Raw genomic sequence first — 24,913 nt, forward strand, 5'->3', positions numbered from 1 at the left:
AATATAATAATTTCACGTCCTTGTACTTCAATTCATGTAGTGTACTGTATGTATGGTCAGATAAAAGGAGCTGTCAGTTGCAGAGGGTTGCTATGGTTACAGGCAGATATGTCCATCATGTTGAAGAAAACAGACAAGCATAGGCAAGTTGTAGAGAGAACCGGGACAGAAAAGAGCTCATTTCAGTGCTGCCAATGACACCTCTTGTTTTTGAACTGCTATGCGACATAGAAGAAAAATTAATGAAAATGATACATATGGCCAGACAGAAAAGTCCTTTTAATTAGAAAAAGGAACATCACACATTAGATGTGTGCACAACATACTTTGACAATATTTACAGTAATTCTATAAGGGGACATGCCACTTCCTAATCTTGTCATTTTTTTTCTGCTTTCAAAATTTCTTTCTCTTATTGGCTACCGGCTGGTATTGGGCTATCCAAATACATTTTTGGTACCCAGATAGCAAGGATAACTTGCCACAAATTTGTGGAATTGTTAGTCTGTTAACTTGCTGCACATTTTCACTGGCAAGTTGTACACTTGCAGAGCACTTGAAACACAAGTTGTAGATGCCACGCAAGTTTGCTACAAATTGGAAAAGTTTCAAGTCTCTAGCAAGAGTAAAGTTGCAGTGGTGAGTCTACAGCCAGAGCTCTGCAAGTGTACAGCATGAAAATTCAGCCACCGTGGCTCCTGTGGTGGGATGAATATTGTACAACATACAATTTGCAGCAGCAAACTTGCAGAACTTGCAGCAGACTTGCAGAATGTTTGCAAAGAAATTTGATCTGGAGTCATGCAATGCGGACTTGTTGCAATTGTGTAACAAACTTGTAAAGCCTGGCAATAGCTTAGCAAATCATTTTCAACATTGCAGCACAATTGCTTGCTATCTGGGAAGTGATTGATTAATTTTTAGTTTTTTTTAATAACAAGCATGTTAAACTTGCCTTCTCTGTGCAGTAGTGTTGCACAGAGCAGCCCCTATCTTCCTCTTCTGGGGTCTCTCACGGGCACAACTGGCTCCTCCTGCCATCTCCTGTCTTTGAGTATCCTACCCCCCAGCAAGCTGCTTGCTAGGGGTTTACTCTTGCGGGCTTGATCCCAAGTCACACTGTGTGCGTATATTGCCACACACAGTGCTGCTTGGCCCCCTCTCCCCGCTCACTGGATTTGTCAATGGCTCCCACTGTTCTCACTGGTCTAGTGAGGAGGGAGAGCGAAAATAGCGTCGCTGCTCTCGGGCACAGCCATGAATCGAGAACTGGGTCAGGTAAGTATTTAGGGGGGCAGAGAATGCATTAAGGCAAAAACCTTTAGCCTATACAACCATTTTAAAGCTGACGTTTTAGTTAAAAAAACTTTTTGTTTTCCTCTACAGCTTTAGTTACTTGTTATGAACTATGTCCCACGATGTGCATGCTGCTGGATTTTGTATAAATCTTCACCACAGGGCTGCCCTGTCTGCTTCTTGCTCCTGAACTTTTGCCACTATGTGGATTAACAGCTTTGGGTCTCTGGGTAGGTGTACAGTAGGTGCAGAATTGTTTGAATTTAGGGCAGTAAGTTAAGTTGCCAAAATAGAACAGTATTTTCTTTAAAATAATAAAGAATAACCCAGGTCAGATTCCTATTTAAAGGCCTGTTGAAATCTGGCATGTGTTGGGCAAACTAGCAGCAAATAGTGATCAATTATGGTGTATGTATGTCCTCCTTACATTTCCCTCTACAAAGAAATAAAAGTGATGAAATGTAGTACTTGGTGTCTGTGGTACCAAAGTGAGAAATCTGAGGAAAACATTGCTGAAGAAAGCAATTTAGCTTGATCTTTTAGAGATTCTAAAGATTTCAGTCTAAATGATTTGGAGTAGTAAGGTTTCACATTAGTATAAATCAGCCTTTCAACCAGGGTGCCTTGAGATTTCTTCAGGGGTGCCTTGGCAAAATGCCTAAAAATTGCCCCAAAATTGTACAAAAGCCAGTGGGTGGATGAAATGCCTTTTAGTTACACAATGCCACAAGTATTCTTTGTACACCATTACAACCTTCTAGCTGGCAACCTCCTAACGACCAATGACTTAATCAGTTGATGAGGATGTCAGTTGCCTGCATATCATCCTTGTTTGACCCTCCCCTGCCCCTCTCCATCAGTTTTGGGGTCTCATTAGCTAAGCAATAGAGAAAAAGTGAGGGAGGAAAGAAACATTGGAATACTAGCCAGTATCAATTTGCAAAAGTGTATTTGCTTTGGAAGAATAAATCACTTCTAACATTGGGTGTTTTTGCTTGTATTGATATTGCTGCATTATGTAAAACTATTAGATTTGTTTTTACATTTTAGAATGGGGCGTCTCAAGACTGTCCATAATTACTCAGTATCTTGCTGGCAGCTACAGTAGATGCTAAATAAAATCATGTCTGTATGCATGTAACATTTGTGCAATGTTTACATTTGTATTTAGTGAAACTGTACCCTCTTGGCCGCTGTTATGGGCCCACAGCAACAATGTAGCATCACTGATTACACACTATTAATGTTTACATGTCAGCCTTGAATTAATCACTCATGGTGGCGCAGAATGGCTGGCCTTCGATCATTCATGAATGACTGGCCGAGGTCATGGGATTGCACCCCGCTCCATTTTTCCCCCACTCCAAACACATGGGATAACAGACAGGAAGGCAGCTTATTTAATAATAAAGAGATGGAGCAAAGAGATGCCCCAGAAAAGCCCTTGGGGAATCAACCACGGTATCAAAAAGGTGTGTTAAAATTTAGATATTACAGGTAAGGGGGTGCATTCCCATCTTACCAACAATAAAAAACATACATACAAAACATGACAACGTTGTCGCAATAAGTCGCCAGACCAATGGGCCCCACTCATATACATCCCCACATATGCCCAGCTAAAGGGAACTAAATGGTGCTGCTGTATAGATAATATATAAGTATCTGTTGATGCCGCTGTCAAGTAGTGGCTCAAAAGTCTCAATGGTCTTTACAAAGCAGACTTATCCAAATAGAACAGCAGAATATGGAAGTGCGGAAATGTCACACACATTTTAGCTGGAACGCAGGGTGTATCGTGGGGCTGGTCAGACGCTCCCTGCGTCAATGCATTGGATAAGTCTGCTTTGTAAAGACTGTTGAGACTTTTGAGCCACTGTAGCTAAAGCAACTCGAACAGCTGATCTGACTGTTCTATACCCAGCTGAGATGAGATGCGATACGGTACCCCATAGACCCGTACAAGATAGGTAAAATTCCAATTTATTCAAAAAGTAGACATATTAAAAAATCTATATGTAGACATAATATAGATTAACAACAACATGGTAAAGACAAATTTCAAAGTAATGTTGATTGGGATAACAATTTAGAATGCCCACAAGGGTGAGTGAAGGCAGGTTTTTGAGTACTTATGAACGTAACCTCGACAGTTTCGCGGTCAAGCCGCTTTTTCAGGAGGCGTCCTAGTACAATTTCTACAAAGTGAAATGATCAGCATTACAAATACATAGTAATACACCAGATAATATAAGATGAAAAGAAAAAGAAACATGACATTGGAGTAGTTGATCAAATGTTTGTATTTGCACTCATCAACCACTGCCCCTAAGGGCTGGAACGGCACTTGTGAGACGCCCTCGCCGGGCGTTCCCCTGGGGGCGAGCACGGGGTTTTTTTTGGCAAGATAAACTAATTGTATGCAAAGATAAAAAATAAAATTGGATAATGAGTATTGATATAAATTGTTAATAATTGGAAGAGTGATTGCCACCTCGGTGAGAAGGGTGGGAAGGATCGTGAAGGAAAACAGGGGGAAGGAAAGGAGAAAGGGGGGAAAAAGGGGGGGGGGGAGAGAGTAGTGAGGAAAGGGAAGGGGGGAAAAAACGATGGGAAGAGGAGAGGGAGGAGGGAAAGTGTGGAAGGAGGAAAGGAGAAGGGGAAAGGAACAGAGAGGGGAGTGAGGAAAGGGGGAAAAAAGGGGGGGGGGAAAGAGGGGAAAGAAAGGGGGGGAAGGGAAGGGGGAAAGGAAGTGGGGGGGAAGGAGGAGGAGGGTGGGGGAAAAGGGGAGGAAAAAGAGGAGGGGGAAGGGAAAAAGGGGGGGGGGAGGGAAAGGGAAAGGGGGGAAAAAGGGGGAGGGGGAAGAGGAGGGGGGAAGAAGAAGGGGGGAAAAGGGAAAGAAAGGGGGGGGGGAAGAGGGGGAATAAGGATAACCAGAGAAGTAGAGGAACAGAATGAAATAGCCCACCACACTAGTGCAGTTAATAATCATTGGTGAAGGAGTGGAACATAACCCACCAGTGTTAGATTGGAACCATAGGAGTCAATTGTTGCTGACACCCAGGGGTAATGGTTGATTACCAGCGACCTCTTTAAGCAGATATTTCAGCATGTGTAAGCCGCCAAGGGAGCCCTTAGGAAGAAGGGTATAATATTGCAGTCAAATTGTTGTTAAGAAATTCTATAACCATGGGAACCTCCACAAGAGGTGCACCGTGGGGCGTGAACATAATCTGGCTTGAGAAGTTAAGGGAAAGCAGCGGAATGGCCCTCACAAGGACTAGTTACTTACTGTGAGTCTGCTAGATGATCGCGACCCTCTGGGTGTATGCCGTTCATACAAGGCAGACAAATTGGCTGCCTTATAAGCCCCCAACCCGGAAGACAAGCGGCGCTGTAGACGTCGAGCGCTGCCGTCACCGGGTCCGGCTCCCCACTATCGCGCATGCGCGGGAATCAACCTAGCGCATGCGCATAGCCCCAATATTGGTGACGACGAATGCTTCATCGTTGGGAAGCAGGGGCTGAGCCCGCCCATTAAGGGAAGCCCGCCCACTGCCGGAAAGTCGCATGCTCGACACATGGGGGAGAACTAACTCCTCACGCCGTTTTGAAGGGAGGAGAGTGCAATGAACATAGTGGTACAAAAAACAAACTTCAGTCTGTTCCAGAGAAATGTCAGGGAAGCACTGCATCCAGCCAGGGAAAGACATTTTTCTCACTGGCATGGATGCTGGCATCCTTACATGCAATACATGAATAGAATGCACATTACAACAACGGCAATACAGAAACATATTTGGTATACAATGTTATACAAGTCAACAAAAGAGATAAAAATACATAATACACAAACAAGTGCCGTTCCAGCCCTTAGGGGCAGTGGTTGGTGAGTGCAAATACAAACATTTGATCAACTACTCCAATGTCATGTTTCTTTTTCTTTTCATCTTATATTATCTGGTGTATTACTATGTATTTGTAATGCTGATCATTTCACTTTGTAGAAATTGTACTAGGACGCCTCCTGAAGAAGCGGCTTGACCGCAAAACTGTCGAGGTTACGTACATAAGTACTCAAAAACCTGCCTTCACTCACCCTTGCGGGCATTCTAAATTGTTATCCCAATCAACATTACTTTGAAATTTGTCTTTACCATATTGTTGTTAATCTATATTATGTCTACATATAGATTTTTTAATGTCTACTTTTTGAATAAATTGGAATTTTACCTATCTTGTACGTGTCTATGGGGTACCGTAAAAGTCCATAACCATTTTCTTGGACGAGGTAGGACTTAATTGGAGAAGTCCTGATCATTCCCTCTCCAAACTTTCCTTAGAATGTTTGATAAAAAATTTCAAAACCTCATCCGTAATAATTATGTCTGCTAATTGTAAACCACACTTACCTGTTTTACTATGCGGGACTAACTCCAAAACCCTGTTTCCGCAAAAAAATTAATTGAAAAGACTGCCTTAAACATTACCGCTTCAAAATGAGAAAAACACACTTGAGCTGTCGAATCGCATAGCATTTTTAACATATCTGAAGTAATAGGCCTCCGCCTATCCACACTAAAATTACCTTTCTTATAACCCTTCAGGGCTTGCTTAACCGAAAAAAAACTTGAACAAGAAGGTAAGTTCTGTAATTTTGAAAAGAAAGAGATTCCGGACATAACTTTATTCACATGAGACCATGAATAATTCCGTAGCAACAGATGATTTAAAAATAAAAGTATTAATTTCTCCGAAAAAAGCACTAAGTTTCTCGCTTAAGGAGTCTAGAAAAGCTAACCATAGAAACCAGGCTGACCGATATCCCGACATGGTAGCAGGTGCCACTGAATTTGTTATATTATCCGCAATCAGACTTAGATCAAATCCCAAAGATGGGATGGGCACTCCATTCCCACTGCATCCGCTGTTGGCAGAAAAAGCGGTCCATCTGTAATCGAGATAATGAATCCGCCAGATCGTTATTTTTCCCCGCCACATGTTTAGCCTTGATCCATATGTTCAGGCTTAAACACTTAAAGATTAAGTAGCGAAGAAAAATGACAGGCGGAGACTTGGGTGACAAGCAATTGCATACACTACCCCACTATTCTCTGTACTGACCATAATTCTTCTGTTCCTAAATGCATAGCCCCAGACCTCAAGGGCAACAACTATAGGAAAATAATAAGACTATGTTCTTTAATAAAGAGGATGGGATGGAGCGCTAGCAGGAACCACATTTGGATAAATAAGTGGATGGGCAAAAAAGTGTAATGGTGATAATAATGGTTGCGTCCAGTTTTTAGTTAGGAGGATTTTTAGATCCGTTTTCCTTTTAGGGTCCAGACCTGTGTTAAAGGTTCTGGCAGAGTGTGAAGCGGCAGCCAGCTCAGGAGAGCAGAAGCGACTCTGAGATAATGAGAAACAGAGCGGAGAAAGAGCAGCATGCTGATGTGCCTGCCATGACATCCCTCAGCCTCGGAGCTACAGATGCCACTGGAGCGCTCGGGTACTGGAAAATCACCACTGCCCTGCTCGGAACCAAAGGACCACCCAGGACAGCTGAAGAGACCCTAACTTTAATCTAATGCCTATCACCATTTGTCAGAATGTGAGTGCATCTTAAAACTAATTAAAGCTGTATATTTTTTATCAACTCACTAGGCTTAGAACGGCGCTGCTCTTTCTCTACTATGTTCTTTAGGTAACCCCTTACCTGCCATCGAGAATTCCAACTACCTGCGCACCAGTGATTCTGCCAGATGACTGCAAAACCAATGGAGCTTGCAGCATCAGTAAAAAAGGTTGAAATCGGAGTCGAGCACAAAATCAGGTTGCCAAACTGCTTTACCATTAAAGTTTTCAAGAAATTGTACCCATACTAAAAGGTCTTCCCTCATGCCACGTGTGACTCCAATATGTGAAAACGGGGATTTTAAACTGGAGATTGACGTATATAATCTCCTGGAGAAAATCTAATAAGCCTAAAAGGGATTGCATGTCTTTCAAAAAACTTCTTTTTTCTAATAATTAATTAAATATAACAATATTTTAGTTTGTTCTATCTTTGACTCTGGCAGCCTGAATTCCATTCTCGCTGTATCTATTGTTATACCTAAAAAATCTAGGCAAGCGGAAGGCCAAGAAGTCTTTTCCACTGCTAACTCCACTGGAACTCCAAATTGGTTACAAACCTCAAAAAATGATTTTAACAGTACCAGGTGGGCCTAAAAATAAAAAATCATCCAAGTGATGAATCATTAATGAAGAACCAGTTACCGAAGAAACTACCATTTCTAAAAAGGTGGAAAAACGTTCAAAATAAAAACACGGTAGAGAACAGCCCATTGGCAAACATTTGTCAAAATAAAACTTATTATCAAAGAAAAAACCTAGAGAACAAAAACAGTCTGGATGGATTGGGAGGAGCCAAAATGCATATTTAATATCTGCTTTTACCAACATAGCTCCTGAACCCAAAAGCCTAAGTTTACTAGGAGCATCTTCAAAAGAAGCATAATTAACCGTAGTCATTGCTTCCGAAATTTGATCCTTTAAAGCAGTGATTCTCAACCTGGGGGTCGAATGATAATTTGCCAGGGGTCAACGAATCCTGGGCTAATTGTGAAGCCTGCACCGCTCTCCCACCCTTTTTGCGGCCACCCAGCAGGGCTGTCCCTGGAGCCTGTGGCCACCCAGCTCGGCTGTTCCTGGAGCCCACAGCTGCCCACTCAGCCTCTTTGCAGCTGCCCATTTAGTTTACTGCATGGCTGGGGGGCAGAGACTAGCAGTCAGCTGACTGGTGAGGAATGTGAAGTTGGAGGGACTGGAGGAGACCCTATTTCCTGATTTCGGCATAGGTGTCACTGCTACGAGACACCACGAAGTCTGAGACACAGGGAGTAACATTGCCTGTGATTATAGTTGCCATTAAAAGTCCCCACTACAGTTCTCAGATCAGGAGATGACCTTGATCAAGAGCACCTAAGTTGGATGATCAGAACACCGCCCCAGCACTGCCACTGATCCCAACTCCCTGCCAACACTACCAGTGATCCCAACTCCACGCCAGCACTGCCACTCATCCCATTCCCCCCACCAAGGAGTAAGAGCAGGAATAAAAATAGAGAATACATGGAACGGAGAGGAAAAGAGTGGGAGGAATAAAGAAAAAAGGAGAGAAAGAATAAGAGAAAGAACAAGAAAAACAGCTAGAGAGAGGGATGGGGGGGTACAGGATATTAGGATAGAGAGAGATAAAAGGGAAATAAAGGAGAGCAAAGAAAGAGTGGTACATCCTGAAATGTACCATAAGGGATTTTAATCCTGTACGAGTGGAAGGGACTCAGGGAGCGCTAAATGTCTGTGGGTTAGGGGCGAAAATTACTCGTCTTGCTTTGGGTGCTGACAACCCACGCTACGAAAATAATTTTACTGTTAGGGGTCTCCACAACTTGGGAAATTTTATCAAGGGGTCACGGCACTAGGTAGGTTGAGAACCACTGCTTTAAAGCGGTTGTATAGTCAATATGTTAACTTTTACCTACAGGTAAGTCTATAATAAAGCTTACCTGTAGGTAAAAAAAAAAAATCTCCTAAACCTGTACGGTTTAGCAGATATTGCCCTTGCAATGAGCCGCTGACTGCAGCGGCGCATGTGCACAGGGGATTCTCGGCTGCAAGCCCGGCAGAAGCCGGACCTTGCCGTCCGAGTGACGACATCGCGGCTCCAGGCACTCACAGCGCTGGAGCCGCGATACCCGGAAGACACGCAGAGGCAACATGTCAGCAACCTCGGCGTGGACCAGGTAAGATACCGATGCCTCTTTCTAAGGTAAGTATTTCATAATGAGCTAGTATGCAGTGCATACTAGCTCATTATGCCTTTTACCTTACAGGTGTATACAAAAAAAAAAGTAACCGGGTTTACTACCGCTTTAAGGAATCACCTGCTGGATATGAAAGGTGATCAATTAATCTAAATGAATTTGGTTCTTTTTTCAGAACTATACCTAAAGGCGAAATCCTAAAATTAACAAATGGCGGTGAATAAAAGGAGCCCTGAAACCGTCCTTTTGCAAGCCTAGCCTTATTCTGCCACGTGACCAAATCAGCCAATCCTAGCCTGGCTTTCTTCCTGTCTGTATAAACCCTGTCAAGACTTGTATGGCCTAACCCCTATAGGCCATGTGACCTCGACCTCAGGTCACTAACTTAAACAAGGCCCCTGTGTGCCTTAGGCACACAAGGGGGAGCCTTGAAACTGCCTCCTGTCATAATCCCATGAGGAAAGGGGGGTTCCTAGAAACCTCTTCCCCTTTCCTTTCAATCTTAACCTATTAATAATAAAACACCACACTCTGATATTGGCATAAATTGGCTGCGGCACTTTTATTGGTTTAAAATCAAATATAATTTTCCATAACCATATTCAAATGCATATCAAATTTATTTATCATTCACCAAATTGCTTAGCCTTAATGACGCAAGCAAATTAACTTACAACAACTTTACAACAAAAGTTCCCCTTTGATGCAGGTGACGTACTATATAAAGTGCGTGCGATGAGAGGGAGGGAGGGTGGGTAGCTCTTCCTGATACCAATCCTTTGACCAGCAGCAAGATCCCTGCTGGCGGTGGGCCCCTTATATACTGACCCCCACCACTTCCAAAAACTTCCAAGAAATTCTGTTGGCCCATTCCTACCTGCTGAACAGGTGAGCAGGAATATTTAAAGGGCGAGTGTCCCTGGAAATGCATTGCATTTAAAATCAATGCTAATGCTTCCAAAACAGGGGAAAATGGCGGAGGCAACCCCATGAAGGTGTGCCCAAATAAATTTTGCCCCCTTTTACATTCTGGTCATGTGGCCACCGCATGAATTATTTATTCATGGTCAACATTTACACTACTTATTGAAATGAAAATATCGGCCTTGGGCAGTGACAGCCAATAGAGTACAGTTGTTCTGTATGCATGTAAACATTGGCACAAACATTTACACATGTACATCATAAAATACAGCCCAAAATATGCTGCATCTTAAGTTGTGTTTTTTTTTTTTTTTTTTTTCACGTTGCTGAATGCCAGAGAACATTACGCTGCTGTCTGAATGTGCCCGTAGTCTTCTTCTGTAGGGGTGTGTATAGACACACACAAACGTAGCATTTTATTACACCTCTGTGATTGAGCCCCAACAAAAGCGCCACATTTCACATCTCCATCATTTGTAATCATAGGTTTTCTGTGCGATGGGAAAGTTGCTTAGAGAATTAATTGAGCAGGCAGATGTTTTCAGGGTTGCATTGAGTAGCATGTAAATGTAGCAAAGCAATTTATTGTCTTCTGAGATGCATAATAATTTTTAATTCATTTATTTTGATCTTAATATGCAAAACACCTACATTTCCCTGAATGTGTTTAGGCATGGTACACTTATGCTTAGTTCACAGAGCTATAAAACAGGTCAGGCAGCCAAACAAATACTAAATAAGTTAAGATTATGATGGAGATCAGTCAGTTTGCTTCTAAATGCAGTTGTAGGTTTATCTTTAAATTAGGATAAACATGCATTATGTTCTGCTTTTAGTAGAAATATACAAGCCTCCCTGTTCTCTCTTTTTTTTTTTATTGTGGAATCCCGAATTAAGTAGCCCCCAGATGGTAAATGTATTTGCTTTTTCTCAATAAAGATGGAGACAAGTCAGAAGAGGCTTTGTTTATTGCTACGTTATCTTTACAGTAATAGAGCATAACAAAGTCAGAGCATGGTGGAATTCCATAAAGCACATAATAATGTGTATATATAAGAGCAGTGCTGATGATATAATGTATATCACATTTAATGAATCCCAGTAAATTATATAATGGACAACAAAGGCTGTACAGTGGAGCGGGGTAAATTTCTAATTCATTAAAATAAAGCATGGGTATATAGTGTAACAGAGAAGGGTGAATGATATATTGATGATGATATAAATGATATATATTTTTTTTTGGGGGGGGGGGGGCAGTTTTATGAATTAAAAAAAAAAAAGCGGTAAAGGTAGCCCAATTTTTTTTTTTTTTTTTTTCTCTATAATGTGAAAGATGGTGCTACGCCAAGTAAAGAGATACCTAACATGTCACGCTTTAAAATTGTGAACACTCGTGGAATTGCGCCAAACTTTGGTACTTAGACATCTCCATAAGCTACGCTTTAACATATTTTTTTTTCCGGTTACCATTTTGAAGTTAGAATGAGAGCAATATTTCAAGCACTAGACCTTCAACGTTCATGGCATTGTCATTTACGTCTACGTTCACTTCTGTGTGCGAGCACGTGGGGATTGGGGCGCTTTAAATTATTATTTTATTTTTATCTCTTTATTTTTACACTTTCCATTTACTTTTTGATCACTTTTTTTCCTATTACAAAGAATGTAAACATTCCTTGTAATAGGAATTGGGCATAACAGGTCCTATTTATGGAAAGATGTGAGTTCTGGTTCTATAAGACCCCACATCTCTCCTCTAGGCTGGAAAGCCTGAGATAGATTTTTTTTTTTTTTTTTTTTTAAATCTCACGTTTTCAAGAAGAATGCACAGCAGTGTTTACAAATACTGGGGCTGGATGTGACGTCATAACGTCACGCTCAGCCTCCGAGAGTCAGATGTCCAGGGACCATCTGGTCCTCAGTCAGCTCTATGGTAAACTTCTGCCACCAAAGGTTTCATACTCCGTCTCACCGATCGCACGTCTCCTCCCGTCGCAATCAATAAGGGGGCCCCCAGATCCCGGCCCACCACCCTATGTGAATGAGTATAGGGTACATCGTACCCCTACCCATTCACCTAGGGGAAAAAGTGTCAATAAAAAAACACACTACACAGGTTTTTAAAGTAAATTATTAGGTAGCTCCGAGGGTCTTCTTCCAACTTTGGGGGTCTCTCCGGCGTCTTCTCCCGATGTCCGGTTCTTCTCCGCTCTCTTCAGCCTCTTCTCCCGATGTTCAGTTCTTCTCCCGCTCTCCGGTTCTTCTGCCGGGCTCCTCCGTTATCTTCTGCTCTTTTGCTAGCGGTGGCCCAGTCTTCTTCGTTGTCTTCTCCCCTCTTCTCTTCTTCCGATGTTGACACGACACTCTCTCCCGCTGTAATGCTGTGTGGAGCGCTCCGCAATGACTTATATAGGCGGTGACCCCGCCCCTTATGACGTCACAGTCCCGGGGCATGGTGGGACTGTGAGGTCATAAGGGGGAGTGGTCATCGAGCATAAGCCCCTCGCCCGCAGACCCCGACAACCAACGGCCAGGGTTGTCGGGAAGGGGCCCTTGTCCTCATCAACATGGGGACAAGGTGCTTTGGGGTGGGGGGGGCCGCAGGATTTGGAGTACATGGCATTCAGTGACGTATAACCGTGCATTTGCTTACTCTAGTTGGCTTGCCTCTAATAAGGAGATGGCCCTGTATGCTTTTTGATCTTTATCCATCAGTTAATGTGTTATCAGCTTATCCTCTTGTATGCTTTTAGCCCCTGTTCACACCAGTGCGGCTTTGAAGTTGCGCTACTTAAGCGCGTTTTCAAAGCCGCACATCAATGCAATTTGCACTACTGATTTCATTGCGGCTTGCGACTTAATTTAACTGAAGTCTATGCAAGCTACAATGAAATCGGTAAAAAGTAGCGAAAGAACCTTTTTCACAGGGTGGATTTGATTTTAAATCAAGTCGATTTAAATCACTAGTAAAAAGGCTTGATTTAAATCAACTCTATTTAAATCATAGTTAAATAGTTACATATAGTTACATAGTAGGTGAGGTTGAAAAAAGACACAAGTCCATTAAGTCCAACCTATGTGTGTGATTATATGTCAGTATTACATTACATATCCCTGTATGTTGCGGTCGTTCAGGTGCTTATATAATAGTTTCTTGAAACTATCAATGCCCCCGCTGGGACCACCGCCTGCTGAAGGGAATTCCACATCCTTGCCGCTCTTACAGTAATGAACCCTCTACGTAGTTTAAGGTTAAACCTCTTTTCTTCTAATTTTAATGAGTGGCCGTGAGTCTTGTTATACTCCCTTCCGTGAAAAAGTTTTATCCCTATTTTGAGGTCACCAGTACAGTATTTGTATATTAAAATCATATCCCCTCTCAAGCTTCTCTTCTCCAGAGGGAATAAGTTCAGTGCTCGCAACCTTTCCTCATAACTAATATCCTCCAGACCCTTTATTAGCTTTGTTGCCCTTCTTTGTACTCACTGCATTTCCAGTACATCCTTCCTGAGGACTGGTGCCCAGAACTGGACAGCATACTCTAGGTGCGGCCGGATCATAATCTTGTAGAGCGGGAGAATTATCATTTTATCTCTGGAGTTGATCCCCTTTTTAATGCCAATATTCTGTTTGCTTTGTTAGCAGCAGCTTGGCATTGCATGGCATTGCTGAGCCTATCATCTACTAGGACCCCCAGGTCCTTTTCCATCCTAGATTCCCCCAGAGGTTCTCCCCCCAGTGTATAGATTGCATTCATATTTTTGCCACCCAAATGCATTATTTTACAATTTTCTACATTGAACCTCATTTGCCATGTAGTTGCCCACCCCATCACAGTTTTTAAAGATCAACTGTTATCTCTGTCCCACAGCTCCTCCTCCTCTGACCCGCTGTTGACTCACCATCAGTCCTATTCACTTTAATGGGACGGCTGGTGATGCGGCAGTGACACGACAGGTGAGGGACGCGGCTGCAGCAGGTGAGTGGATGCCCACTAACAGGCGCTGCCATGATGGATCTGAAATGACAGGTGATCTTTAAATGTAAGGACTTATTCTTGCTGGTAGTTAGACTCTTAAATATTTACAAACAAAATGAAGGTTTCCTATTTAGAAAAATAAGCTGTCAGGTTAGTAAAACAGCAATATCAGAACCAATTCAATCATACAGTTTGCAATATACATAAATTTGCAAAACAATGGGATAAAGAAATATTCCTGAACTTTGTTTTATCTCATGGTTACTGTGAAATTGTGTGAATGCATCAATGCAGTGCATGTTATCGTCGCTTGCAGTGCTTGGATTCATTGAATGAGTTTACCAAAAATGTAAATATTGCAGAATATACAGCCTCATGCTACATAACTAAGCTCCATTTCATGCTGAATAAACTAAATTATTAATGTATCTTAAATAGAAAACAATCTTTAGATAAATTTTTACTCCAAAAGCATTTTATTAAAATTAATTTGATCAGAATAAAAAAAAAAATTGATTTAAATCAAAGAAATCAGATTTTTATTTTTATTTTTTAAATCCTTGATTTTTATCCACCCTGCTTTTTCATAATCGCTGCAACATGAACAATTTGCTGGCAATGGGGGTGCGACTTGTCATGCAATTTGGAACTGTTAAATCGCACCGCTGTGAACGGGGGCTTAATGTACATTTTGTAGTTGGCTGACTGTTTAACCACTTCCCGCCCGGCCTATAGCAGAATGGCGGCCGGGTGGTGGTTTAGTTATCCTGACTGGAGGGGGGGGGTCGCGTAGTGCGGCGATCGGTTGTACGGCATGTTGTCTGACACACCACAACACCAATGTTCAGCACGATGTTAACAGGAAAAAGCCGTGTGTCGGCTTTTCCTCACTCATGAGCAGAGATGAGCTGATCGGCTGCTCTCCAGACGGGGGGGGTCTGCACTGATTGTCAGCGCAGCTTCCCCTGAGGATGCCCACTTCAGACCACTAGGGATGCCACCAGGACCACCAGGGATTGCCACCACTGATGACCACCAGGTATGCCACCCATTGCCACCAGGGATGCCAATCTGTGCCCAAAATCGATGCCAATCAGTGCCCACTAATAATGCCTGCCAGTTCCTCCTTATCAGTGATGCCCATCAGTGCCACCCATAAGTACCCATCAGTGCAGCCTATCAGTGCCAGCTATCAGGGCCGCTTATGAATGCTCATCAGTGCTGCATACCAGTGCCACCCATCAGTGCCCATCAGTTCTGCCTATCACTGGCCATCAGTGCTGCATATTAGTATCCACCAGTGCCCATCAGTGCAACCTCATTGGTGCCGCCTCATCAGTGCCCATCAGTAAAGGAGAAAACTTATTTACCGAATTTTATAACAGAAACCAAGAAAAAACTTATTTTCTTTTTTTCTTTTTTTTTTTTTCAAAACTTTTTTTTTTTTTAATTTGTTGCACAAAAAATAAAACCCCCAGCAGTGATCAAATACCACCAAAAGAAAGCCCTATTTGTGGGAAGAAAATGATAAAAAATGTGTTTGAATACAGTGTAGCATGACCGCGCAAAGTGTGACAGCGCTGAAAGCTGCATATTGGCTTGGGCAGGAAGGGGGGGGAGTGCCTGGTATTGAAGTGGTTAATTTCTAAAATCCTATGGCTGACTACATATTAGTCATAACAACAGGTGTGATCTCTGTTGAAATACTGTTAACAGCTACAGTTTATTTATCTTTTGTTTCAATGGATATTCTGATTTTCCTGTTTCAATTCTTTTTTTTGTTCTGTATATGTCTACGTTCTGAGCCTATGCATAACCTGTAAGAAGCTGTAAAGATGACATTGTATCACTAATACAATACTGCACCACGTATTTATAGAGATTGGACATCTCGCACCGTTCTGGATGCTGTATACTTTATTAACAAACAGTGCCACCTAGAGATACAGCTGCTATCACACAATGTAAACAAAATCTAGTAGAAAAAAAAGCAAGTATTAGGCATCATAGAGGGGTACATGATTCCATGATCATTTTAGAGAACACTGTTTGTTTTGCGAAAACCTTTATTTTTACAGTGTCCACTTGCTTCTACCTTCATCGTGCATCTTGGCTGCTGTGTGTGGCTACTTGCACAGCATGTTGTCACTAAGCAAGGAAGAAACCAATAATAGTGCTAAACTGCAATGACCCAATAGAAGTTCCCCTTATTCTGTGTGTAAGTTGGGCTGTCAGTCATGATGATGATATTGGATCTGGGGGGAAGACGCAACACTTTTCAGTTTGTCAGGTGCTGGACTTGTATATTGGTTGCTTGTTGCAAAAAAAATGCAGTTGAAAAAGAGCTATAATTGCTTTGAGTCAGGTTTATCTTCTTTTTTTTTTTTCTTCAACTATGAAGAAGGGAAGGATGGAAGAACACACTAGAAAGCCGCTCAGTTTCAAATGTGGAAGGTTTCAGCTAGAGGTCGACCGATATGGGTTTTTCTCTGGCCAATATTTAGAAATCGCGGCGGCCGATATATGATACCGATTTTTTTTTTTTTTTTCCTTCATCTCATAAAATCTAACAGTTAGACCCCTTTTACAATGGGGCGTTTTTCAGGCGCTTTTGGGCTAAAAATAGCGCCTGTAAAGTGCCTGCAAAACGGCTCCCCTGCAGTCTCAGTGTGAGCCCAAGTGCTTTCACACTGAGGCGATGCACTGGCAGGATGTTAAAGTCCTGCAAGCAGCATCTTTGGAGCGGTGTATACCGTTCCTCCACCATTCCTGCCCATTGAAATGAATGCGCCCCACTGCCGAAGCGCCTGCAAAGCGATTCGGCATCGGCGCTTCACAGGTGCATTCAACCCCTTCCTCGGGCGCTAGCTGGGTTATAAGCGCCCTGCTAGCAGCCGAATAGCGCCGCTAAAATGACGGTAAAGCGCCACTAAAACTAGCAGTGTTTTACCGTCAACACCTGCCTGCTCCAGTGTGAAAGCAACCTTAAGTAATAAGTGATGCAGAAAATTTCTTACATTTAGGGCTCTTTCACACGGACGATCCGTATGTCCGTTTTTCATCCTTCCGTTTTCGGATGAAAAACGGACATACATTCATCCCTATGGAGCGTCGGATGTCAGCGGTGACATGTCCGCTGACATCCGACCCGCTCCGATCCGAAAAGTGTAACGGAGGAAAAACCTACTTTTCCATCCGTTATCGGATCGGGTGACGCCGCTCTCCCCCATAGGTGGAGAGTGGCGCTCTGACAGGTCCGCCGCTGCACAGCGTGCAGCGATGGACCTGTCATCTTCCTGCTCAGCGGGGATTGGCGGAGCGATCCCCGCTGAGCAAGCGGGTGTTCACGGGGCGGATCATGACTGATCTGCCCCGTGTGAAAGAGCCCTTAAACAGGTAATCAAAACTTTTGGACGAAAAAAAAAACGGGCTAACTTTGCTGCTTAGTTTTTTTTTTTTTTATTCATTAGTGTATTTTTTCCAAAAAAAATTGCGTTTGAAAGACCGCTGCGCAAATACCGCGTCACATAAAATATTGCAGCAACTGCTATTTTATTCTCTGCTAAAAAATATATATATAATTTTTGGAGGTTCTAAGTGAATTTCTAGCAGAAAATACAGGATTTTTACTTGTAAGCAACAAATGTCAGAAAAGATTTAGTCTTTAAATGGTTAAACTGAGAGCTTCTACACACAGTTCAGTTCATTGAAGTGTAAACATTGTATCTTTTTAGTTTCTTTTATCAGACTTGGCAGGCTGCCCAGAGAGGAGAGAAGTTGCTCCACAGAAGACTTTAGGCAACTTGCATTGACTTCTATTACAGAAGTCATTTGCAAGTCGCGCTGAAGTTATAATCAGCCTTTTTTATCAGCACAATCGGCCGATGCTGATTAATTAAAAAACACCAAATATCAGCCGATATATCGGTTGACCTCTATTTTCAGCTTTGCCTCCTCCCAAGCCAATCCCTGATAACACATTTCACCTGCTCATCGGCTTAGTCGTAGGGTTGAAATCACTGGGTCAATTCAATGGAGCTTTGAGCAACGCTCTGTGTTTTGTTGTGTTTTTTTTTTTTCTGTTTAGTTATGAGTTCTTAAACTGTCTTTTAGCTATGTCTTTGATTTTGAGTACTGTGTGTCCACTAAAGAGACAGCTTTGACTTTATCTGCAATTTACAGCATACCGTCATTTTGGTAACATTAATAATGTGAAATGTATGTTCCTTGCTAAAGAACATTATTTTTTATTCAGATTGATATAATGGGTTTAATTATCCTGAGGCTCCAAGCATGACAAAGTTTAAAATGTGTTATGGTTTTATGATGGCTGTAAAGGTTGGGCTGAACTATGTATTATTGGTTTGTGTGAAAGTTATAGTGCCTACAAACTATGGCATATATACTGGAATTTTTTTTTTTTTTTTTTTTAACACTGATTGCAGAAATCAGTGACTTATAATGGGACTGTGATACTGCAGTTGTTGACACTGGGGGAAGCTGACTAACTACCACTTACACTAATACAGTGATCAGTGCTAATAATATACATGAACACTGTACTAATGACACTGGCTGGGAAGGGGTTAACATCTGGGGCAGTCAAAGGGTTAAATGTGTGCCTAACTATGTAAAACTACAGTGGGTGGTCGGCAAGTGGTTAAGCTAGTCCCTAGCTCTGAAGGTGAGGTGGCTAGTTGCAAGTAGAGATAGGCCAAACACCCTCCTGTTTCGGTTCACACCAAAACTCCAAAACAGGGAAAAAGTTCAGCCCCAAACTGCGAGCCCCTTTGAAGTCTATGAGACCTGAACATGAAAAATCAAAAGCCCCTATTTCGAAGGCTTATATGCAAGTTATTGCAAGTTATTGGCCATAAAAATGGTATGGAGACCCGGGTACTGCCCTGGATGAGAAGTCTAAAAACTGTACTTTTAAAAAAAACTTTTTGCATTGAAAGGAGCAGTGATTTTAATAATGCTTAGAGTGAAACAATAAAAATAAAAAAATAAAAATTATTTTAAATATAGTGCCTGGGGAGTCCCCTTAGTCTGCCTGTAAAGTGGCGCATCTGTATAGAACATGCAGCAAAAATGACATTTCTAATGAAAAAAAAATGAGTCAAATCACATTTAAATTGATTTGCAGTTGCAATTTCTGGCTTGCAATATATTAAAAAAAAAAAAAAACAGTGCTGGGTTCCACCCCAAAGCACCTTGTCACCATGTTGATGGGCAACCCTGGGTGGTGGTTTTGGGGTTCTGCTGGCAGGGGGCTTATCGGAATCTGCCCCCTCCCCCACAATTTCCTGGCCTGCCAGGCTGCGTGCTCACATAAGGGGCACGCCATTTTTTTTTTTTTTTTTTTAAACTGGCTTTTTTTTTTCAGCTGATGACTCATCCTTTGTTAAGGATGCGGCGGACGGCTTCTTGGCCTCATTCCTTAACAACATATTGACCGCTCGTTTGGCAGGCGAACAGTCTGCTGAACATACAAAAAGCTTAGATAACATGCACTGCATTGATGCAGTCACACAGTGTGACAGTAACCATGAGATAAAACAAAGTTCAGGAATATACATGTACACTACAAACTGTATGATTGAATCGGTTCTGTTTTACTAACCTCACTGCTTATTATTCTAAATAGGAGACCTACATTTTGTTTGTAAATATTAAAGATTCTAACTGCCAGCAAGAATGAGTGCTTACATTTAAAGAGCACCTGTCATTCAGATCCATCATGGGCTGGCATCCACTCACCTGCTGCCGCCACATCCCTCACCTTGTCGTGTCACTACTGCATCACCAGCCGTCCCATTAAAGGTAATGGGACTGTCGGCGAGTCAACAGTGGGTCAGAAGAGCAGCTGCTGCGGGACAGAGATGACAGTTGCTCTTTAAAAATTATGATTTAAATTAAATCTACCCTGATACTGTATATGAGAAAAGGGGCCTGAAGTGTCACTTGGCACAACTAGAGAGTACAAAATATTGATATACAATATTTTGTAGTTGCCTAACAAAAAAAATAATTTTTTTCACTTTTGAAGTGGACATGTACTTAAAAAGACCCCCTTCCCCAAAACAGCCTTCTGTCGCTGCAAAAAAGATCTTGCAAAAATCAGCTTTCTCTTAAAGCTGAGCTCCAGAAAAAACAGTTGGACAAGGGGAGAGGAATGGCAGGAATCTCCACTTGCCCATTCAAAGAGCGTTTTGTATTCTATGAAAAGATTATAAGGCTTTTAGTGAAGAGATGAGAGGAGAAGAGTGGCGGCTTCATGACATGATCCATCCACTGTACCAGGAGAGTACTTCTGTGTAGAATGAAGACAGCAGTCATCCAAGCACATGATGCTCACTATTAAGGGTAACTTATTTGGGCCTTTGCTTAAAGGGGTTGTAAACCCTTGTGTTTTTTCACCTTAATGCATGCATGCATTAAGGTGAAAAAACACCTGGCAGTGACCAGCCCCCCTGTTTTACTTACCTGAACCCTGGAATTTCACCTGGCGGGGATGCGCTCTTACTCTGCCCGGGGTTCTCGGCTCTTGATTGGATAGATTTATAGCAGTGCAGCAATTGGCTCCCGATGCTGTCAATCAAATCCAATGACGCGGGCGCCCAGGGGGCAGGGCCGAGTCATACATTTGGCTATGAACGCTGAATGATGGACTCGGGAGCACACCCACAGGGTAACCCCCTCGGGAGAGCGATTCTCCTAGGGGAGATGGGGAGGAGCCGCGAGAGCCCCAGAAGAGGATGTTCGGGGCCACTCTGTGTAAAACGAGCTGCACAGTGGAGGTAAGTATATGTTTGTTATTTAAAAAAACTAACCCTTACAATCGCTTTAAAAGTGTAAGTTAACCTTTTCACAAAAACACCCTAAACCTCAAATGACTTTTTAATTTGAAATATTTTAAAGGTAGATTACATTTTCGAATGGATATTACTGTTTCTGAGATGTATTTTTTTTTTTCTACAGTACTTTACGATGATCCAAAATGCAACATACTAGGAGGGGTCCTGGCATTTTGAAAGTCTCAATCGCTGAAGCTTAAGTCCTAAAGATAGTTCAAACCTCTCCAAGGAAATTGTATACAATAACGTTTAGTACTTGGCCCCGTCTCGAAAGTAATGTCTAAAATTGGTTACACGTCTTGTAGTTTTCCAGCAAACGTGCTTCTCTATAATTCCGCTCTCTGACTTCCCAGAATGTTTCACGCATTCGTATATAAAGAGGCCTTACAAAACAGACACCAGGTGTTACGTTTTATGATGTTTCCTGAAAGCCTAAGGGCCAGTTCACACCATAGAAATGCAGTCTGGATGCGTTCCAGATGCGTTTTTGATGTGTTTTGATGCGTTTCAGTGCATTTTTGATGCTGTCCAGTGCATTTTTCGACCTCTTTTTTTTTTTCTTAACTTTAAATAAGGACATGTGTGTTCCAGTGCATTTTTTATATATTTTACCACGTTCCAGTACAGTACAATGCAGGAAAAATGCAATATGTTCAACTTTTGTTTCTGGAACTGGAACTGCAAGCATTGGTGTGAACTATGCCATTGAACACCATATAACCTACTTTCCATCTTTTTTTGATGCTTAAAAAAAACGCACTGGACTGCATGTGGTGTGAACTGGCCCTAAAGGCATTCACAGCTATATAGCAGTGTTTATCCCCTCTGGCCCATTTGCTGCACAGTAGCTTCAGTCCTTTCCTACGTTTAAAGCGTTTGTTATCCCCAACACTTATATTCCTGATATGTGCCTGCTGTACCATATACTTGTATGATAAAGTCTTTTGTTCTCCTGTCCTTTGTATTGCTTCTTTTATGTAAAATCCCTGGTGTTCCTGCCAGTTCCTCTGCTTTCCTATTCAAAACTGACTACACTAAGCAGGAGAGCACATCGTTGTCAGTTCTCTAGCTATGCTGGGAACTCGGTGTGTTCTCCAATGATCAGACTTGTCCTGACACCCCCCGCTGCACAGCCATTCACTGGGAAGCTCAGTGTGCTGCTGCTTCTCCTCCTCCCCAGCTCTTATGCAGCTGAGAACACAATGAATGTGATAATGTATAAAAAAAGGGAAAAAAGGAATTTTATGTTTTTTTACATCTATTCAAAAATGTTTTGCCTTTCAGTTCCATTTTAAACGAAATGGGTTGTTTTACAAGGTGACCGTTCACAATCACTTTAAGGCAAGGAGTAGGTCTGGTTTTAGGTATATAAACATAAACAGTGTAGCGCTAAAGTACAAACCTCTATGTGAAAAAATTATTTTATAAGAGGAGAAAGCTATTCCACGGTTAAGTAAAGAATAATCTAATCTCGTCTCCAAATTACTTAAATTAGGAAAATGACTTTCAAATGTGTAGTCTAATGGCATACGAAACACTCATTCATCAGTGATAAGAGAGGCAAAAGAGAATATAAATGGTGAAGTATAATAATTGTGACAAATAACATGGTGGCTTAAAGTGTCCACATTCCTAAAGGAATATAAATAACAAACTTGGTGATAATAATAGTAAAATGTCCACAATTTAAGTAGGAGGTGTGGCCACCAAATAAGTCTGGAAATGATCTAGTCCCAATGATATATCATGCAGATAGAGCGAATTCCATACAATGCAGATGGTACATTAATATCTCCTCTGTAATAATCCGAATCAACATAAGGGATAAGGTACTCTTACCGACTTTGGTGGACTCACAGGCCGTTGGCGGTGAGTCAAAAAGGCTTGCACTGTCTTAAGATGGAAGACAGTATAGGAGTGGACCATGTGCTGGTATAGAATATAGTATTCTGGATTTGCACCGGGTTGTTGGAGGAGTCAGGTGAAGCCAACACGTGACTGCAGCTCCTTGTTTCTTTCTTTATACATGGTTTACCAATGCTGACAAGGACGGTGATCGTTTAGAACATCCGGGCAGGATCCTGGCCCTCCATCTGAAGGAAGAGGTTTACCAGCACATGGTCCGCTCCTATACTGTCTTCCATCTTAAGACAGTGCAAGCCTTTTTGACTCACCGCCAACGGCCTGTGAGTCCACCAAAGTCGGTAAGAGTACCTTATCCCTTATGTTGATTCGGATTATTACGGAGGAGATATTAATGTACCATCTGCATTGTATGGAATTCGCTCTATCTGCATGATATATCATTGGGACTAGATCATTTCCAGACTTATTTGGTGGCCACACCTCCTACTTAAATTGTGGACATTTTACTATTATTATCACTAAGTTTGTTATTTATATTCCTTTAGGAATGTGGACACTTTAAGCTACCACGTTATTTGTCACAATTATTATACTTCACCATTTATATTCTCTTTTGCCTCTCTTATCACTGATGAATGAGTGTTTCGTATGCCATTAGACTACACATTTGAAAGTCATTTTTCCTAATTTAAGTAATTTGGAGACGAGATTAGATTATTCTTTACTTAACCGTGGAATAGCTTTCTCCTCTTATAAAATAATTTTTTCACATAGAGGTTTGTACTTTAGCGCTACACTGTTTATGTTTATGTATTTTGCACAATTTGGTCTTATTGGAGTGTTGGCTGCTATTCAACGTTTTTGATTGGCGCGGTATTTTCTACCTTCTTTTTGGTTTTAGGTATATTTCCACCTGTCGTGCAGTAGAGATCAAATTATTTTATTTGATTCATATTAAGGTGAACTTTAACTAAATTAAGCAAAGCAAACTGGCAGTAGGAGTTAAATGCAGGCACCTAGAGATGTCTGTACGTCTTATTTGGGTTTTGTTCCATAACTTCCTGCAAGACCTGAAATGCAGGACGCTCAGTCAATGCCAAATGTCACTTTTGGTTTTGGCACATGCTGTAAAAAACGTAAGTACGTTTTTTAAAATGACATTTACCGGCCTCTTCCCTGCCGTCCATCACGAAGATCCCCCGCTGCAGCTGGCAGGAGAGAAGTGGAAGCTGGCAGCAGAAGGAAGGGAAACCTGGACAGAAGGGGCGGCATGGCAGTATTTACAGGAACCAATCCCCTATATTTTCTTTCTGTGGCACTTCAATGCCGGTGGGAAGGAGAGCAGCAAAGTCGGCAATCAGCTGCCATAGGAGGAAAATACAGGGATTGGTTCCTGTAAATGCCACCACGCTCTTGTCCATGTTCTGGGGGTCGGCAAAGAAGGGATGTGATCTATCCATCACCTGCCCGTGATCGAGGGTTTTCATCCCTCGCTGTATGGGGTTCCTTCTTTGTCTTTCACCCGACTGGTGGTAATTTTGCTTTTTTTTTTTTTTTTTTTTTTTTTTATATAGGGCTTCTGCCCTGAGGGATTAAGTCCCTCCTTCCCTGCCTGAGCCCATCCTCTCATAGATGTTCAGGTTCTTGGCGTTTTTGAATCATCTAGCATCTGTCCTCACAAGTTGAAGGGCAACCACCTGATCCTTCACGTTTTTCAAAACTGTTTGTGCCAGGTGACTGTTTGAGCCTCTGCTGGGTGCATGCTTCAGCTGCCAACTGTTTTTTCAGGTCCATTGACCGTTCTTAATTTTTCATGTGGGCCTGTTGCTGCTGTGTGGGGTATTTAGTTGCCCATCCCTTATTTTTAATTAGGGACATCCAATGGCTTAAGAATTAATTCCTGTGTTTATATACTGTGCGATTAAGATGGTATCTTGGGGTACAGTACAGGGCACAGGTCTGTCCCTTCTTGTCTATGTATTCTCTGTATTGCTTGCAAAAAAACTGGAGCCTTTCCCAGGAAAGCCAGTGTCCACTCACCTGAAGGTAACTGCATATAACCCAAGGTCCACAAATCAATTCCTATATCCCATACTGTATGGCAAGGTATGGAATTTGTAGATGTATGTCAAAATTCCTATTTTCAAATTACCTGT

General features: G+C 42.0%; 1 protein-coding gene across 1 annotated transcript in view; it reads left to right on the forward strand.

Annotated features, from left to right (window-relative positions):
* Nucleotides 1–24,913, forward strand: part of HCN2 (hyperpolarization activated cyclic nucleotide gated potassium and sodium channel 2) — a 158,226-nt gene that overhangs the window by 83,336 nt on the left and 49,977 nt on the right. The window lies entirely within an intron of this gene.

The sequence above is a fragment of the Aquarana catesbeiana genome, linkage group LG01, assembly GCF_042186555.1.
Source record: "Aquarana catesbeiana isolate 2022-GZ linkage group LG01, ASM4218655v1, whole genome shotgun sequence".
Taxonomy (NCBI): domain Eukaryota; kingdom Metazoa; phylum Chordata; class Amphibia; order Anura; family Ranidae; genus Aquarana; species Aquarana catesbeiana.